Source organism: Lutra lutra, chromosome 8, assembly GCF_902655055.1.
Source record: "Lutra lutra chromosome 8, mLutLut1.2, whole genome shotgun sequence".
Lineage (NCBI taxonomy): Eukaryota > Metazoa > Chordata > Mammalia > Carnivora > Mustelidae > Lutra > Lutra lutra.
Window position 1 is genome coordinate 136,809,446 of NC_062285.1, and position 15,748 is coordinate 136,825,193.

Sequence of the window (15,748 nt, forward strand, 5' to 3'; positions counted from 1 at the left end):
CCATTGAGTATTTGGATGGAAAACCACAAATCCCCCAAACCTCCTCATTCTCCCAGCCTTATGATTTGCAGTGAGTCAAACTGATCCTGTGGTTTGAGTTGAGGAGGTCAGAAAAAGCAAGGCAGCATCCCATCTTGGAGGCTGGTTGATGAGACCAGGCTAAACTTAATTCTGCAATTAGCAATGACTTACTAATTACACCTAAATTCTGAGATTGTGGAAATGGGGGGGGGGTCATGGTGATGGAGGGGAGGGGATTCCTTTTGAGGTGGGGTTTCTGTTTTAACAGGGATGGGCAACCTATCCTGAGTGCCCCAACCTCATATCTAAATCTCAGAGGACAACCAGGGGGAAAACTTTCTAGAAGGTCAGAGATGGATGGGATGGAAAGTCATTCACTTAATTATCTGCAAAACCATCTCCTTGATTCATGATGAATAGTAGTGATCTCAGGCTACACAGAAGGGCAACATCCTTTGTTAAAAGAAAAAAAAAAGAGTAGCTTCTATTTTTGTAAAGGCCATTCTTGTACTAAGCATGATGTTCAGTACTATATTTGTTTAGTAACTTACTTAATCTCCCCACCAGCATTTCATGGTAGACAGACCTTTATGCCCATTTTAGAGATGAGTCAGTTGTGACTTAGGCTAAATGACTTGCCCAAGGTCACAGAGCTAGTGGCAGTGTCAAGCTTCAAATTCAGGTATGCTTGATTCCAAAGTCCACATATTGTATATGTCACTTTCTTTTTTTTTTTTTTAAAGATTTTATTTATTTATTTGACAGAGAGAAATCACAAGTAGGCAGAGAGGCAGGCAGAGAGAGAGGAGGAAGCAGGCTCCCTGCTGAGCAGAAAGCCTGATGTGGGGCTCGAACCCAGGACCTGGGATCATGACCTGAGCCGAAAGCAGCGGCCCAACCCACTGAGCCACCCAGGCGCCCCATGTATATGTCACTTTCAATCACATGCTTTTCCTCCAGTTGGCCCCAGCCTCATCGCCCTCCACCCCCAGTAATTGCACCCTGGACCTCACACCTCTCCGCCTTTGTACATCTGTGGCCTGAAGAACCTCTTCTCCTCTCCCAGGTACGATTCTTGCTTGCCCTCTGTTATGAGTTGAATCGCATCCCCCAAAAGGAGGTATGATGAAGTCCTAAACCCAATGCCTCAGAATATGATCTTATATGGAAATAGGATCTTATGGATTTACCCAAGTCCAGATGAGGTCATCATCAATGTGGGTTCTAATCCAATATGACTGGTGTCCTTATAAAAAAGGGAATTTGGGGGCGCCTGGGTGGCTCAGTGGGTTAAGTGGCTGCCTTCGGCTCAGGTCATGATCTCAGGGTCCTGCGATCGAGCCCCACATCGGGCTCCCTGCTCGGCGGGGAGCCTGCTTCCTCCTCTCTCTCTGCCTGCCTCTCTGCCTACTTGTGATCTCTCTGTCAAATAAATAAATAAATAAATCTTTAAAAAAAAAAAGGGGGAATTTGGACATGAACAAATTCACACTCAGGGAAGATAATGTGAAGACACAGAGAGAACACCATGGGGAGATGACGGACTGGGGTGATCCATCTACAAACCAAGGAAGGCCTGAGGCCACCAGCAGCTGGGAGAGAGTCATGCAACAGACCCTTCCCTGGCATCTTCAGAGAGAGAGCACAGTCCTGCATACCCCTTGACTTCGCATCTCCAGCCTCCAGAACTGCGAGACCATAAAATTCTGTTGTTTTAAGCCACCCAGTTTGTGGTACTTTGTTACGTATGGAAACTAATATGGCCCCTCCCTGCCAAGGCTCACCTCTGCTGTGTTCTCATCCTCCCTCTGAGGATTAATTGCTCCCTCTTCTAGATTCCCAGAGCTCTGTATAAGCCCCTCATCGCTCCCTTACCACTTTGCCAAAGGGCTCTTAGTGCTTTTACTTCCTGATGAGCTGCCCAGGCAGGGACGTTTGCTTTTCTTAGTCTCTCTCACAGGTCCCCCACCAATGCCCAGCATAAAAGCTCAAGTAGATGCATCATTCACATGAAATGTCATAGAATCACAGGGCTGGGAGGCTGGCCTGGGGCTTCTAGTCCAACCCAACATGAACCAACTTGTCCAGGAGGCTCTGGAGCAGGTCCAAAGTCTGCATGGACTCATGAATTGGCCAAAGCAAATCAAGTTTTCAACCCCCTGCCATTCTGACTCCCAGAGGCCTCCTTTCAGATCTCTCTCTACAGAAATATTGTGCCTCCTTCTCTCCCTGTAAGGGCAGTGCAGGTAAATCCCTCAACTTGCTGCCTCTAGCACTTAGTAGCCCTGTGGCCTTGACAAGTGCCTTTCTCTCCTGGGCCTGTTTCTCCTCATCTGTAAAATGGCAAGATCAACACATGGGCCATGGTTGGGATGATTAAATGAGAGGTCGCATATGCAACCTGAGGGATTCTCAGGGTCCCTTGACCTGAGATATCCATATAAACCAACTTAGCATCTCTGTCCTGGGGGGCTACAGGCAGGCCGGCGCCCCCTCAAATGTCTCTGTGGGTGGTTCCTCAAATGTCTTCATGGGTGGCTGTGGGCAGGTCCTTCCTGTGTGCCCCCAGCTGCCTCTGGCTCAGATCACCTCTGCCTGGCTCTCTGCAGGTGGCTTCACCCCAAGGTAGCCAGGGCTAGGTCAAACCTGTGATAGTGAGGCTCAGAGATGGCCAAAGCAGGGGAGAACTCACATTGGAAAGGACTGAGTTGGCTGGCAGACCTCAGGATTCCTGCAGTCCGTCTGTCACACCATGTCTCAGGGACGCCCTTCTACTCTCTCCTCACAGGCTTGGCCTGCTGCCCTGTTTCTGAGCCATGGACACTGGACTGGAGCCCTTTCCCTATCTCCTTCTTCCTCCTTTTAGGGCCTCCAAATCTCCTCTCCCCTGGACAGCCTAAAGCCCCTAATCCAATGTAGAACACAAAATTGTTCCTGCCAAAGAGGATACCCTTTTACTCTATTATGCAGAGCAATGTATTTCTCTGTGCCTCGACCTATCTCATTGCAGCAAGGGGAAGAACAGACACTTCATCTTTGCAAGCCCCAACCCCTGACTCCATTAAGTGCTTCTCAAACTAAACTATGAGCAATTTTTCTAAGAAGAGTTCTCTGTCCATGATCCTTGGAGCAGAAGTCGACATCTGACTGCTTGAGGAGCTATATCTGACCCACAGATGTGATTTTCTGTTTTTTGCTTTGTTAAGATAAAAAAGTTCACGAATCAGTTGTCAACGTTTAAATTCCTAGGTTTACTTAAAAATCAGAATGACCCAGCTTCTCTTGAAATATCAGAGGCTCCTGCTCAGGTTCTACTTTCCCACAGGCCCACAGTCTGCTGGAGTCGAGAGACGGTCCCTTCCACAGGCATGCACTCTACAGTTTGCCACAGTCCCTGCTCTTACCGTTTTCCTGACTCAGCCAGTTTTATTTATTTAAGTCATTTGCCTGTACCCTAGAGATATTTGATTTTATAACCCCGGGCCCAGCTATGCAGGGCATTATGAACCATACCAGTGACTTTGTTTTTTAATTTAATTTAATTAATTTATTTATTTTAAAAAAGATTTTATTTATTTAGTTACAGAGAGATCACAAGTAGGTAGAGAGAGAGGGGGAAGCAGGCTCCCCACTGAGCAGAGAGCCCAATGTGGGACTCGATCCCAGGACCCTAGGATCATGACCTGAGCCGAAGGCAGAGGCTTTAACCCACTGAGCCACCCAGGCGCCCTGTTTTTGAATTTTAACTTGTTTGTTTGTTTGTAGGCTCTTTGCCCAACGTGGGGCTTGGATTCATGACCTCGAGATCAAGAGTCACATGCTCCACTGACTGAGCCAGCCAGGTGCCCAGTGATTTTGGATTTTATTTTATTTTATTTTTTAAGATTTTATTTATTTATTTGACAGACAGAGATCACAAGTAGGCAGAGAGGCAGGCAGAGAGAGAGGAAGGGAAGCAGGCTCCCTGCTGAGCAGAGAGCCAGATGCGGGGCTCGATCCCAGGACCCTGGGATCAGGACCTGAGCTGAAGGCAGAGGCTTTAACCCACTGAGCCACCCAGGTGCCCCTGATTTTGTATTTTATACCCAATCTAAGAGAAACCATCAAAAGGCTTTAAACATGTGAATGATATGCTTACATTTGTATCTGAAAGTCATCATCCTGGGTTCTGTGTAGAGAATGGATTAGAACGGGGTGGATAAGAAAAGCAAACGGGCCATCTATGGTAGTTATTCAGGCCAGTCACGGGGATGGCCTGTATTGGGTTGGTGGCGGAGGAGATGGAGAGAGGTAGACCCACGGGATACATTTGTGGAACAGAAGCCACAGGCCTGGTGTGAGCTGGTTGTGGAGGATGGAGAATGAGTTATTGGTATGTATAACTGGGAGATGGGGGTTCCATTTATTGAAACAGGGACATGGGGTGCCTGGGTGGCTCAGTGGGATGAGCCTCTGCCTTAGGCTCAGGTCCTGATCTCAGGGTCCTGGGATTGAGCCCCGCATCGGGCTCTCTGCTCAGTGGAGAACCTGCTTCCCCCTCTCTCTCTGCCTGCCTCTCTGCCTTGTGATCTCTCTCTCTGTCAAATAAATAAATAAAATCTTTAAAAAAAAAAAAAAGAAAGAAAGAAAGAGGGGACTCGAACAGGGTGCAGATTTATGCGAGGACATGTAAGTCCGGTATGGAGTTTGTTTATATGTGAGATGCTCAAGTGTCCCATTGATTTCAGAACAGACAGGCTGGGAATATAAAGTTGAGAGCCACCAGCCTACAGATGGATGGGATGGCGCCAGGGGGAGTAAGGGCAGAGTCGGATGAGAAGAGGCTTGAGCCTCAGTCTTGGGAGCTTCCCATTCAGAGGCTGAACAAAGGAGGACTCTGTAGAGGAATGGCTAGAGAGGTAGAAGGGAAAGTGAGTAAGTGTGGCATCATAGAAACAAGAAAAGAGAGTCATTTAAGGAAGAATGGTGAGCTGCCTAGGAGGTCAGGTCAGTGAGGCATGAAAGAGTCCATTGGGTTTAAGATCATGGTGGTCACTGAAGACCACAGCTCCCTGGGGCTGACTGATGGCCCCTTTTAGAGGAAGCGAGTGCTCCCAAGTTTGCCACAGTCCCCACCACTCCCTCCCATCCCATCTAACTCTTGGCCTGAGTCACATTTTTGTCCAGTTCCTGGAAACATTTATACATCTGACCCTTTTCCTGGAGCAATAAGTACTACTTTGCAGGATAATTTTAAAACAGTGATATTTCTTTTGCCTAACACAAAAAAGCACTTAACACTCTGCCTAGCACTTAATAAATTTTAGTTGTTAATTATATCACTTTTTCCCATCCTGTCCTCCATTAACCTTCATAGGATGCTCCAGACTCTTTCTCTTCTCTGGTTGACTGCGCATTAACTTAAAAGCTCAGCCCCTGCCCTGTGGTTTCCTCCATCAGATTTGACCTCTCCTTCCCTCTGCCTACTTGAATCCTACCCACCCTTCTGCTCCAGCTCAGTTTCCTGCTTCTCCATGAAGCCTTCCCAGCCCTCACCAGCCTCCACTGAGTTAATCATTCTCTGGATTCCTATAAAACTTCCAAACTATGCAACCTATTAAATGATTAATCTTGTTCTATCGTGTGACTTAGATGGTTTTTTATTTGAATTATTCCCTTGTGTCTCCAAGTTAATTGTAAACTGGTGATTAGGGAGACCTATTTCTTTATATCCTAGCAATTTTCACACAATGCCTTGCACACAGTAGGTCAACAATGGTTGATTGTAACTTAACTGCTCCTTCCTTGTGCACAACTATTGTTTTGCCTGCCAAGTCCATCTTCCTTTTCTGGAAAATGTCTACTGTCCTTCTATGGCCCCTCTCCATCCTCATGGTGACAATGGAAACGTTATGTCTTTACTATGAACGCCTGTCATTTCAACCCCCCTCTACCTGCCCATTCACTCCTCTCTGAGCCCCCGCCAGGAACACAAAAAGATCTCTCCTCAAGGTCCTGGCAGAGAGCAGCAGTTACGCCCAACGTTCATCCAGCATGTGTCAGAGACGGCTTTAAGCGCTGTACAAATGTTTTGCTCAGGTTCATGAAATCCATACAAGATCCCTACAAGTAGAGAATATTATCATTATCCCTATTTTACAGATGAGGAGACTGAGACAGACTCCCATCTGTTCTGTTTCTCCTGTGTGGAAGCTGGACTTCTCACATTCAGAGCTCCCTGCTGTTCCCTCACCACTCAATCTCCACTCTATTACCCACGCCCCACCACCTCCACGTCACAATCCAGGTGTTTCCTATCACCACACTTTTTTTTTTTTTTAATTATTTATTTATTTATTTGACAGAGAGAGAGAGAGAGAGTGATCACAAGTAGGCAGGGAGGCAGGCAGAGAGAGAGGGGGAAGCAGGCTCCTCGCCAAGCAGAGAGCTCCATCCCAGGACCCTGAGATCATGACCTGAGCTGAAGGCAGAGGCTTAACCCACTGAGCCACCCAGGTGCCCCCACCACACCTTTTACTGTGCCAATCTCTTTGCCTGGGAACATTATCCCCCTCCCCTTTTTTTGCCCAAGTAACTCCTACTTCATCGTTAAGACAAAAGTCAGGTGGTGCCTCTTTCAGGAAGCCCTCCTTGAACAGCCCTCTCCCTCCCAGATGGGAGAACAGCTGTCACCTCGCCACCATGCCCTGGGCTCCCCTCCAGGATTATATTCACGACATCGCAATTCCCTAGTGTGCTGACGTATCTGTGCCTCCACAGACTCCGGGATCCCTGCCAACACGGACTCCAGGGTGCAGCACTGGGCCTGACACCAACTAAGCCCAGGGTGAAGGTAGAAATAGCAGTTCTTCCCCAGCTAATGCCACCAGTGGCTCAACCATGTCTCCTATGCCAGCCTCACCGAACTCTGGACGAGTGAGAGCCCCAAAGAGCTTCAGTTCAATACGCTGAACATCTACCATGTGCGGCCACTGGGATTCAAATGGCAGAGTAAGACAGGCAGGGACAGGTTCTGGCGAGGATGTGGAGAAACTGGAACTTCCAATACTACTTGTGGGAATGTAAAATGGTGCAGCCACCGTGGAAAAACGGGGGGGGGGCAGTTCTTCCAAAGGTAAAACACAGAGTGACTGTGTGACCCAGCAGTTCCGCTCCTAAGTCCATACCCAAGAGAAAGAAAAAATGTATGTCTACACAAAAACCTGTGCACAGAGGTTCGTAGTAGCATTCTTCAGGATAGCTAAAGGTAAAAGTAACCCAAATGTCCATTATCTGATTATTGCTTCAACAAAACGTGGTAGATTCATGCAATGGAATAATACAAAGCCACAAGAAAGAATAAAGTACTGACACATGCTACATCAAGGATCAGTTTGAAAACCTGACGCTAAATGAAAGAGGCCGATTACCAAAGACCACGTGTTGCATGATTCCATTAAATGGAATGTCCAAGAATTGGCACATCCATAGAGACAGAAAGCACATTCATGGCTGCCATCTTTTGAAGGTGATAAAATGTTCTGGGATGAAGCAGCTGTGGCAACTGCACAGCCTTGTGAAAACCACTGGATTATACACTGCAAAAGGGTACATTTTATGGTATGTGCATGATATCTCAATTTTAAGAAAAGCGGCAAAGCTGAGGAAGGTGGAGACCAAGGGAGGCAACAGGGAGAACGGGACAGTAATAATAAAAATACTAATGGCTCGAAGTTCTCAAGTGCTGGCTACGGGATAGGCACTAGGCGAAATATTTAACATAAATAAATTATCCTATTTAATCCTCACAGCAACTCTGTGAGGCAGGTTCTGTTATTACTGTCATTTTATTGATGAAGAAATTCAAGCCCTGGAGAGGTTAGATCACCTATCAAGGGTACACATGGAAAGTTTTAACCTTAAGGCTGTGCCACAGTGGGATATTGTGTCACACATATGACGATCCACGAGACAGAACAAAGCCCAGAATAAAGAGAGAAGGTGCTGGGGAGGCTGAAGAAGTCTTCACATCTCACTGGGGGGTTTGGGGCATTTGAAAAAGATTTTGAAGGGCAGGTAGCACTTTGACAAGCAAAGATGGAAAAGAGCAAGTTTTAGGCAGGTGGAAGAAACTTGAGCAAACTTGTAGAGTTGAGAAAGTTGGGGTGTATTTAGAGAGCTCTGCCTAATACTATCAGAGAATCCCCTCAATATCCATGTCCTCTTGTTTCTCAGTAACAGAATCCCCAGGTGATGGATCATGATTAGTCTAAGGCCAATGGACAACACCGCCTCCTGCTTTTCCAGCATCCCTTGCAGCTAAGGGTGCACAGGAGATCCAGTTTTCGCCAACAGCACCTAAGCAGACATCTGCTGAGAAAAGTCTTGCTTTCCTGTTTAAAGCAAACAAAGCTTCATATCCATATCTTCTGGGCTCTTCCTCCTTTCTCCCTGCTTTGAATGGTGAGGCACTATCTGGAGCTGCAGCCACTATCTTGGGATCATGCAGTGACAAGTGTAAGATTGCAAACCAATGCACTGAGATTGGTGGGGCAGAAAGACAGAAAGAACAAGGGTTCCTGAGGGTATCACTGACTTGCTAAACCAACACCATCCTCCAGACTTCTTGTTGTGCAAGAAAAATAAATCCCTCTTTGTTTAATAACTGTTCTGTTAACCCTCCTGATGACATCCTGAACTTAAAAAAAAAAACAAACAAACTAATATATATGTTAACATATGTCTCAGGGGTACAGGTCTGTGACTCATTAGACTTACACAACACCGAGTGCTCACTGCAACAAACACCTTCCCCAATATCCTGAACTTCTAACCTTGTGGTTTAGAAAGGACTGATCCCATCCCCCAGCTCCAGGGATGGGCCCCACCTGGCTTTAACCAATCATCATTTCCCATCTCCCTGGCCACAGTGGTTCATTCAGGGATGTGGCACTTTGATCTTAGACTTCTAGCTTCCAGAACTGCAGGAAATCAATGTCTTGTTTGAGCCTTTCAGTGTGGGGTATTTTGTTATAGCCGCTTGGGTTTACTGAGACAATTGGTAAGAAATTTTTGGTTGTGACTAACAGAACTCTAACTCCAACTGATATGAGCAAGAAAGGGGAATGTATTGGCCTCTCAAGAAAAAAATGCAGGGCCAGATGATGCTTTAAGTCATGACTGGATCCAAGGGCTCTTGTTCTGCCATTAGGGCACACTCCTTTTTTTTTTTTCCTTCCTCATATCTCTCTCTCTCTCCAATGCTTTGCTCAGTTTTGCTTTCTGTAAACCCTAACCCTAACCCTTCTGTGGTAGCAAAGATGGCCACCAGAAGGTGTGTGGGCTTGCATTGTCTTCACAGGCATCAGCTCCAGGCTTAGCCTGCACTTCTGCCCACCATCCCCTACCATCTTGACCTCCAAGATCTGTTTCAAAAACTGAAAGTCTCTGATTGGCCCCTCTTTACAGACCTTCCCATTTCTACCCAACCAAGCCCGAGAACCAGGGAAATAGGACACTCCTATTGGCTACTACCAGTCATGTGTTCACTCTTCTGGGGCCATTTCATTGGAAACCCCACCGAGTGTGTGCCAGTGCATGCGTACATTTCTTTTAAGAGAAAAAAGAAAAGAAAAGAAAAGAAAGGAAAAGAAAAGGAGTGTTTATATGATCTTACGTAGAAAGAAAGATGATCGGAAGACAAAACAGATATCCCTCCAGATAGGGTCTCAAAAGAGAGAAAGGCATGGAAATTCAAAGGGGCAAAGGAGGGAGATTTAGAGGACAGCAAGGAAGGCAATCGATTACCGCTGAGGATTTTTCACAGGAAGAAATCTTTAACCTCAAATCTCATGAAAATCTGGATTCTCCCTCATCCCAAATGCACATCTGCACATACACATAAAATACTGCAAATAAGGGGTGCCTGGCTGGCTTAGTCGGGGGAGCATGGAACTCTGGATCTCAGGCTCCTGAGTTCAAGCCCCACGCTGGGCATAGAGATTTCTTTTTTAAAAAAATACTGCAAAGAAGTTTGGAGGGTTTATAACCTCCTCCCCGGATGCCGGAGGAAGAGCCCCAGTAATGGAGTAATACTTACAGGTGGAATCTAGATGTCTGAGAGCGAGTCAAATATAAGACCCGAGATGGCTCATGGCCAACTGAGCAGTCACAGCGCCTGCCGTCAGAGCTGGGCGGGTCCGGCCCTAGCCGGGGAAAGAAACATTACTCGGATAAGCCCGGAAGTAAATGTAAGAATTACAATTGGGACTCTATAACAGAGAAGTATGGGAGAGAATAAGTGCCATGGGACAAGGATAGAGCTGAAGAAGTGACATCTCACCCACCAGGCTGCAAAGGATAAGGGGGGGAGGGGGCTTCCTGATAAAGGCAATCACCTGTGCAAGAGCCCTGTGTTTAGAAGGAGTTGAAGGCTGATGGATGCCTTGATGTGATGAACCCACAGGATATCTCAACTGGATACATACTGTGTTCTCAGGTCCTGCTGGGGTCTACTTGACAATGTGTAATAAGAAAGAAATCCGGCTGTAACTGTGGTTGTAACAGCAGTCTGGGGGCAAACCATCCATTGCAAGAGGGAAAAACTAGAGAGTTTCGTGGGGTTTTTTTTTCCCCATAGAGGTCTTTCCATGGTGGTCTCTCCTGGATCTCACTAGGAGAAAAAAAGGCTAAAAAAAAACCCCCTCAAATGCCGGCTCTATCACCTTGGGAAAGCTTGGGAAAGCTCTGGTTGATCAGGCAAAGGAATCTTGAGCCCAAACCGCCCTGCCACTACCCGCCAGCTTGGTGCTTCCTCGGTCAGCTTCCCGCCTGCTCCCAGCCGTCCAAGAACAGCAACAGTGCTCGACCCCAGAGCCACGCGAGAGGCTGTTGCTCGCTGGTGGCTTTTGCCTGGCCTCACCTGGCTGCAAGCCAACACGAGCTTTTCTGGGGAGCGTCGCCGTTTCTGGTGGCCTCCCCAATTCTCCCTCCTTCCTTGGGAAATAGAGTTAAGAGGAAGAAATCAGAAATGAAGCCACGATCTTCCTGAAGAAAATGGGGGAGTGAATAACACCTTTTAGATGAAGCAGGTAAAGTGCACCCACGGGTCACCAGTCATGACCTCTGTCCTCATCTCCATCTCCTTAACCTGTTGGCCATTCCCTGCTTTTTACTGATGCTCCTTAAATCCCCTCTGCCTTCCTGACCCCCCAGTCCAAGATTCCCATTTGTCCACATGCATCTCTATCATCCCAGACTCAGTAAGATGGAAGCCACGTTTTTATTAACCTTCTGGTACTTACCATCACATCTCACTCACTCTCCAACAGCCTCCATTTTTCTCCAGGGCATTATGTCCTTTGCTCTTTTTCATCCTCTATATCTGTTCCATCATGAAGTCCCAGTATGCCTTATATTAAATTATTTCACAGATTTATTCCTTCCATCTAACTTCTAGACTCAGAGACATATGGGTTTATACCCCAGCATGGGCATTAACTTGCTGTGTGACCTTGAGTAAATCACTTAAACTCTGAGCTTTTTTTTTTTTTTTTAATTTAAGATTTCATTCATTTATTTGAGAAAGGGAGAGACAGAGAGCACAAGCAAGGGGAAAGGCAGAAGGAGAGGGAGAAGCAGACTCCCGATGAGCGGGGAGCCCCATGTGGGGCTCGATCCCAGGACCCTGAGATCATGACCTGAGCCAAAGGCAGACACTTAACTGACTGAGCCACCCAGGTGCCCCCTCTCTGAGCTTTTTTTTTTTTTTAAGATTTTATTTATTTATTTGACAGAGAGAGATCACAAGTAGACGGAGAGGCAGGCAGAGAGAGAGAGAGAGGGAAGCAGGCTTCTTGCTGAGCAGAGAGCCCGATGTGGGACTCGATCCCAGGACCCTGAGATCATGACCTGAGCCGAAGGCAGCGGCTTAACCCACTGAGCCACCCAGGCGCCCTCTCTGAGCTTTTTAATCTGCAAAATGGAGGTAAGAATATATTCCTTGCAAGGTTGTTGTGAGACTTGCAGCATACATAAAGCGGCACACAGTAGATGATCCATAAAACAGGAGTTCTCTCCTGCTTTCTCTCTCTTGCTAGCATCCTAATCTAAGCCCTCCTCATCATATACTTGGATTACAGCAGAAACTTCCCAAAGGTCTCCAGTTTTCTAATTTCCTTTTCCAATCCATCCAAACACCAAGACCAGGGAAATTTCAAAATACCGTGTTCCCTCTTGCCACTCTTCTGACCCTATAATGTTCCTTTCCCACTGCCATCAGGTAAAGGCAGAGATCCTTTAGAACTCTAGTTCTAAAATCTGTAATACCATGGCCTCATACATCCCAGGATGATTCCGTTGTGGCTTATAGAGGACCTTGGGAATGACTGTGACCGACTGAGGGAGACTGAGAGAGGAAGAGACATAAGGACAGGACAGGACAGGATCTTCGGGACATCAGCCTTTCGGGGCTGGGAAGAAGAGAAGCCAGTAGAGGAGCATGAGGAGAACCAGCCAGAGAGGCAGGGTGGGCATCTAGGAAAAGATGGAAAAGTTCGTTTCCGAGAGAAAGTGATCATGAGTGTCAAATGCTACAAAAAGTCAAGTTGAGAACCGAAAAGGGTGTGTCATGAGTTTGGATAGTTTCCTCCAAAAAGATCTGACCAAGTCTTCCCCCAACACTTGCAAATATGACCTTATTTGGAAATTGGGTCTTTGCATATGTAATTAAGTTAAGGGTCTCAAGATAAGATACTCAATTTAGGGTGGGCCTTAAATGCAACGACTGATGTCATTGGATGTTTAGCAAAGGAGAGGGACACAGAGGGCAAAATCTGTGAAGACTGAGGCGGGGGCAAGAGTAAGGTGTCTGTGAGCCTAGAAACTACCAGAAGCTAAGAGAGAGGCACGGATTTCTGGATGTCGGTTTTCTGGCCTCGGTGAGAGAACACACTTCTCTTAAGTTTTTTTGTTACAAGTTGCCAAGTTTGTGGCATTTTGTTCCAGCAGTCCTAGGAAACTAAGAGAGGGCGCCTTGCATTTAGAAATAAAGTTGTTGTTGTCTTGCCTTGATGGGTTCTGAAGCAGTAGGAGCACCTTTTCCAGGAAGCGTTACTCTAGGGGTGAGGAGAGCCAAGGCAGTAACTAAAACTATGTTGCCCCAAGAAAACGACTTAAAAAAACAAAACAAAACAACAACAACAACAACAAACCCAAAAATACTGCTCATAGGAGCTCCTATGTCTGACAATGTGGAAAGGACAGAATTCATAGATTAACAGAATTTCAGGGCTGGAAGGACCTTCAAGCATGCCTAGTCATGAGTGTGGACTGGGGAGACTTATCTTTTGAATGACATTAATGTGCTTTTCTCTTGTGTACTCTGTTTTTTGTGTAATGGCCCTCCTCTGCCAGAGGCATCTCTTTGCCTTGGAGAGGACTAGGAATGCAAAGAGAAAGAGGAAATTGGTGCTTAGCTTTGGACATCCAAAAAAAAATTCCAGAGTGTAAAGCAAGGGAATAGTCTTGAAAGCCAGTCTACACCAAGAAAGAAAAGATTTTCTAAATAATTTAAACATACATTAATTTATCAAAAACCAGTCCTGGTAGACTAGGCTGCCAAATTTTGTTATGAGGCTGGAGTGGAAAGAAATCAAGATATGACACCCGAGTGTGGCCCCAGGACAACCTGAACGAAGGCAGAGGCCAGGGACACACATGGTCTTAATCTCCTCCTCCAGGCCAAAGCCAAGGGCAGAGGGACGCTCAAGTGAGAGGGTTGAGGGGATAGCTAAAAAACACTGGATTCTTGGCCCTCTTTCCTATTTGGATCCTAGGAGGAGACCCATGCTGGACTAGACACTGTGTACAGAAGCCAGAGGGGCAAAAGTGCAACAATGAGGTGGGGAAATGACTAGCTAAATGACTCTGCTCCCCATGGCTGCAGGGGACCCCGAAATTCCTCAGATCATCTAAGGGAATTGGGGCTCTGGAGGGACTCAGAGACCACTCTTTGTAGGGCCCTTATGCCCCAAGCACAATTCCAGCAGTGGATGTCAGCAGGACACTCCAGAAAGCCCATGGGAGGGGGTATAGCTCGGGGGAAGAGCATTTGACTGCAGAAAGCCCATGGGTGACCAGTTGGCTCAGTGCGCTGGCTGCCAGCTTCATGGATTGTGGCAGTAAAAAGGAGAGGAAATTTAAAGAACTGAGCATTTACCCTACAGAAACGGAGTCATCTGAGAGAGACCATTTAAACTGGAAGACACTGCAGCCCCATGAACTGGCAAACTGGGTTTCCTTCCTCCTTCCCCAAAGTAGCAGGGGAGGGGAGGACTCATCAGGTAAGTTACATGAACTAGAAAAGCACCATTGTCCTTGCATTTTTCCTTGAATGTGTGCACCTGCTACCCAGGCAGTGCTCAGAAGGCTGGGAAGCACAGCGCGGCCAGGGCGACATTTCAGAGGCCTGCCGGAGGGGGTGGGCTTGTGGGGAAAAGGTTGCTTGCAGGGCTGGAATGGGGAGACTAACTGCGTGTGAGTGCGACAAGATTCTGCTGGGAATGGCTCTAGGGGCTGTTGCCTCTGGGACAGGATGTAGATAAATCAAGTTCAAGGATACAAATCAATACTGTCATATACCCTGGAGGCTAGGGAAGCACCTTCCCACAGGAGAGGCTGTGTCAGAGAAGGTAGAAAAGTCTCCCAAGGGGCTGGGGAAGATCTGAGGTATTTTGAGTTTAACGGAAGAGATACATCACAGGATCCTTCCTTCTTGGTTCACTTAAACCTCCCCACAGCAGTAAGTGTTCTTAAAAAACAAAACAAAACAAACAAACAAAAAACAGACAGATGACATGATACTTTATATGGAAAACCCAAAAGACTCCACCCCCAAACTACTAGAACTCATACAGCAATTCAGTAACGTGGCAGGATACAAAGTCAATGTACAGGAATCAGTGGCTTTCTTATATACTAACAATGAAAATATAGAAAGGGAAATTAGAGAATCGATTCCATTTACTATAGCACCAAGAACCATAAGATACCTGGGAATAAACCTAACCAAAGAGGTAAAGGATCTGTACTCGAGGAACTACAGAACACTTATGAAAGAAATTGAAGAAGACACAAAAAGATGGAAGACCATTCCATGCTCTTGGATTGGAAGAATAAACATTGTTAAAATGTCTATACTGCCTACAGCAATCTATACTTTTAATGCCATTCTGATCAAAATTCCACTGGTATTTTTCAAAGAGCTGGAGCAAATAATCCAAAAATTTGTATGGACTCAGAAGAGACCCCGAATCGCTAAGGAAATTCTGAAAAACAAAAATAAAACTGGGGTCATCACGTTACCTGATTTCAAGCTTTACTACAAAGCTGTGATCACCAAGACAGCATGGTACTGGCATAAAAACAGAGACATAGACCAGTGGAACAGAGTAGAGAGCCCAGATATGGACCCTCAACTCTATGGTCAAATAATCTTCGACAAAATAGGAAAAAATATACAGTGGAAAAAAGACAGTCTCTTCAATAAATGGTGCTGGGAAAACTGGACAGCTATATGTAGAAGAATGAAACTCGACCATTCTCTTACACCGTACACAAAGATAAACTCAAAATGGATAAAAGACCTCAACGTGAGACAGGAATCCATCAGAATCCTAGAGGAGAACATAGGCAGTAACCTCTTCGATATCAGCCACAGCAACTTCTTTCAAGATATGTCTCCAGGGAC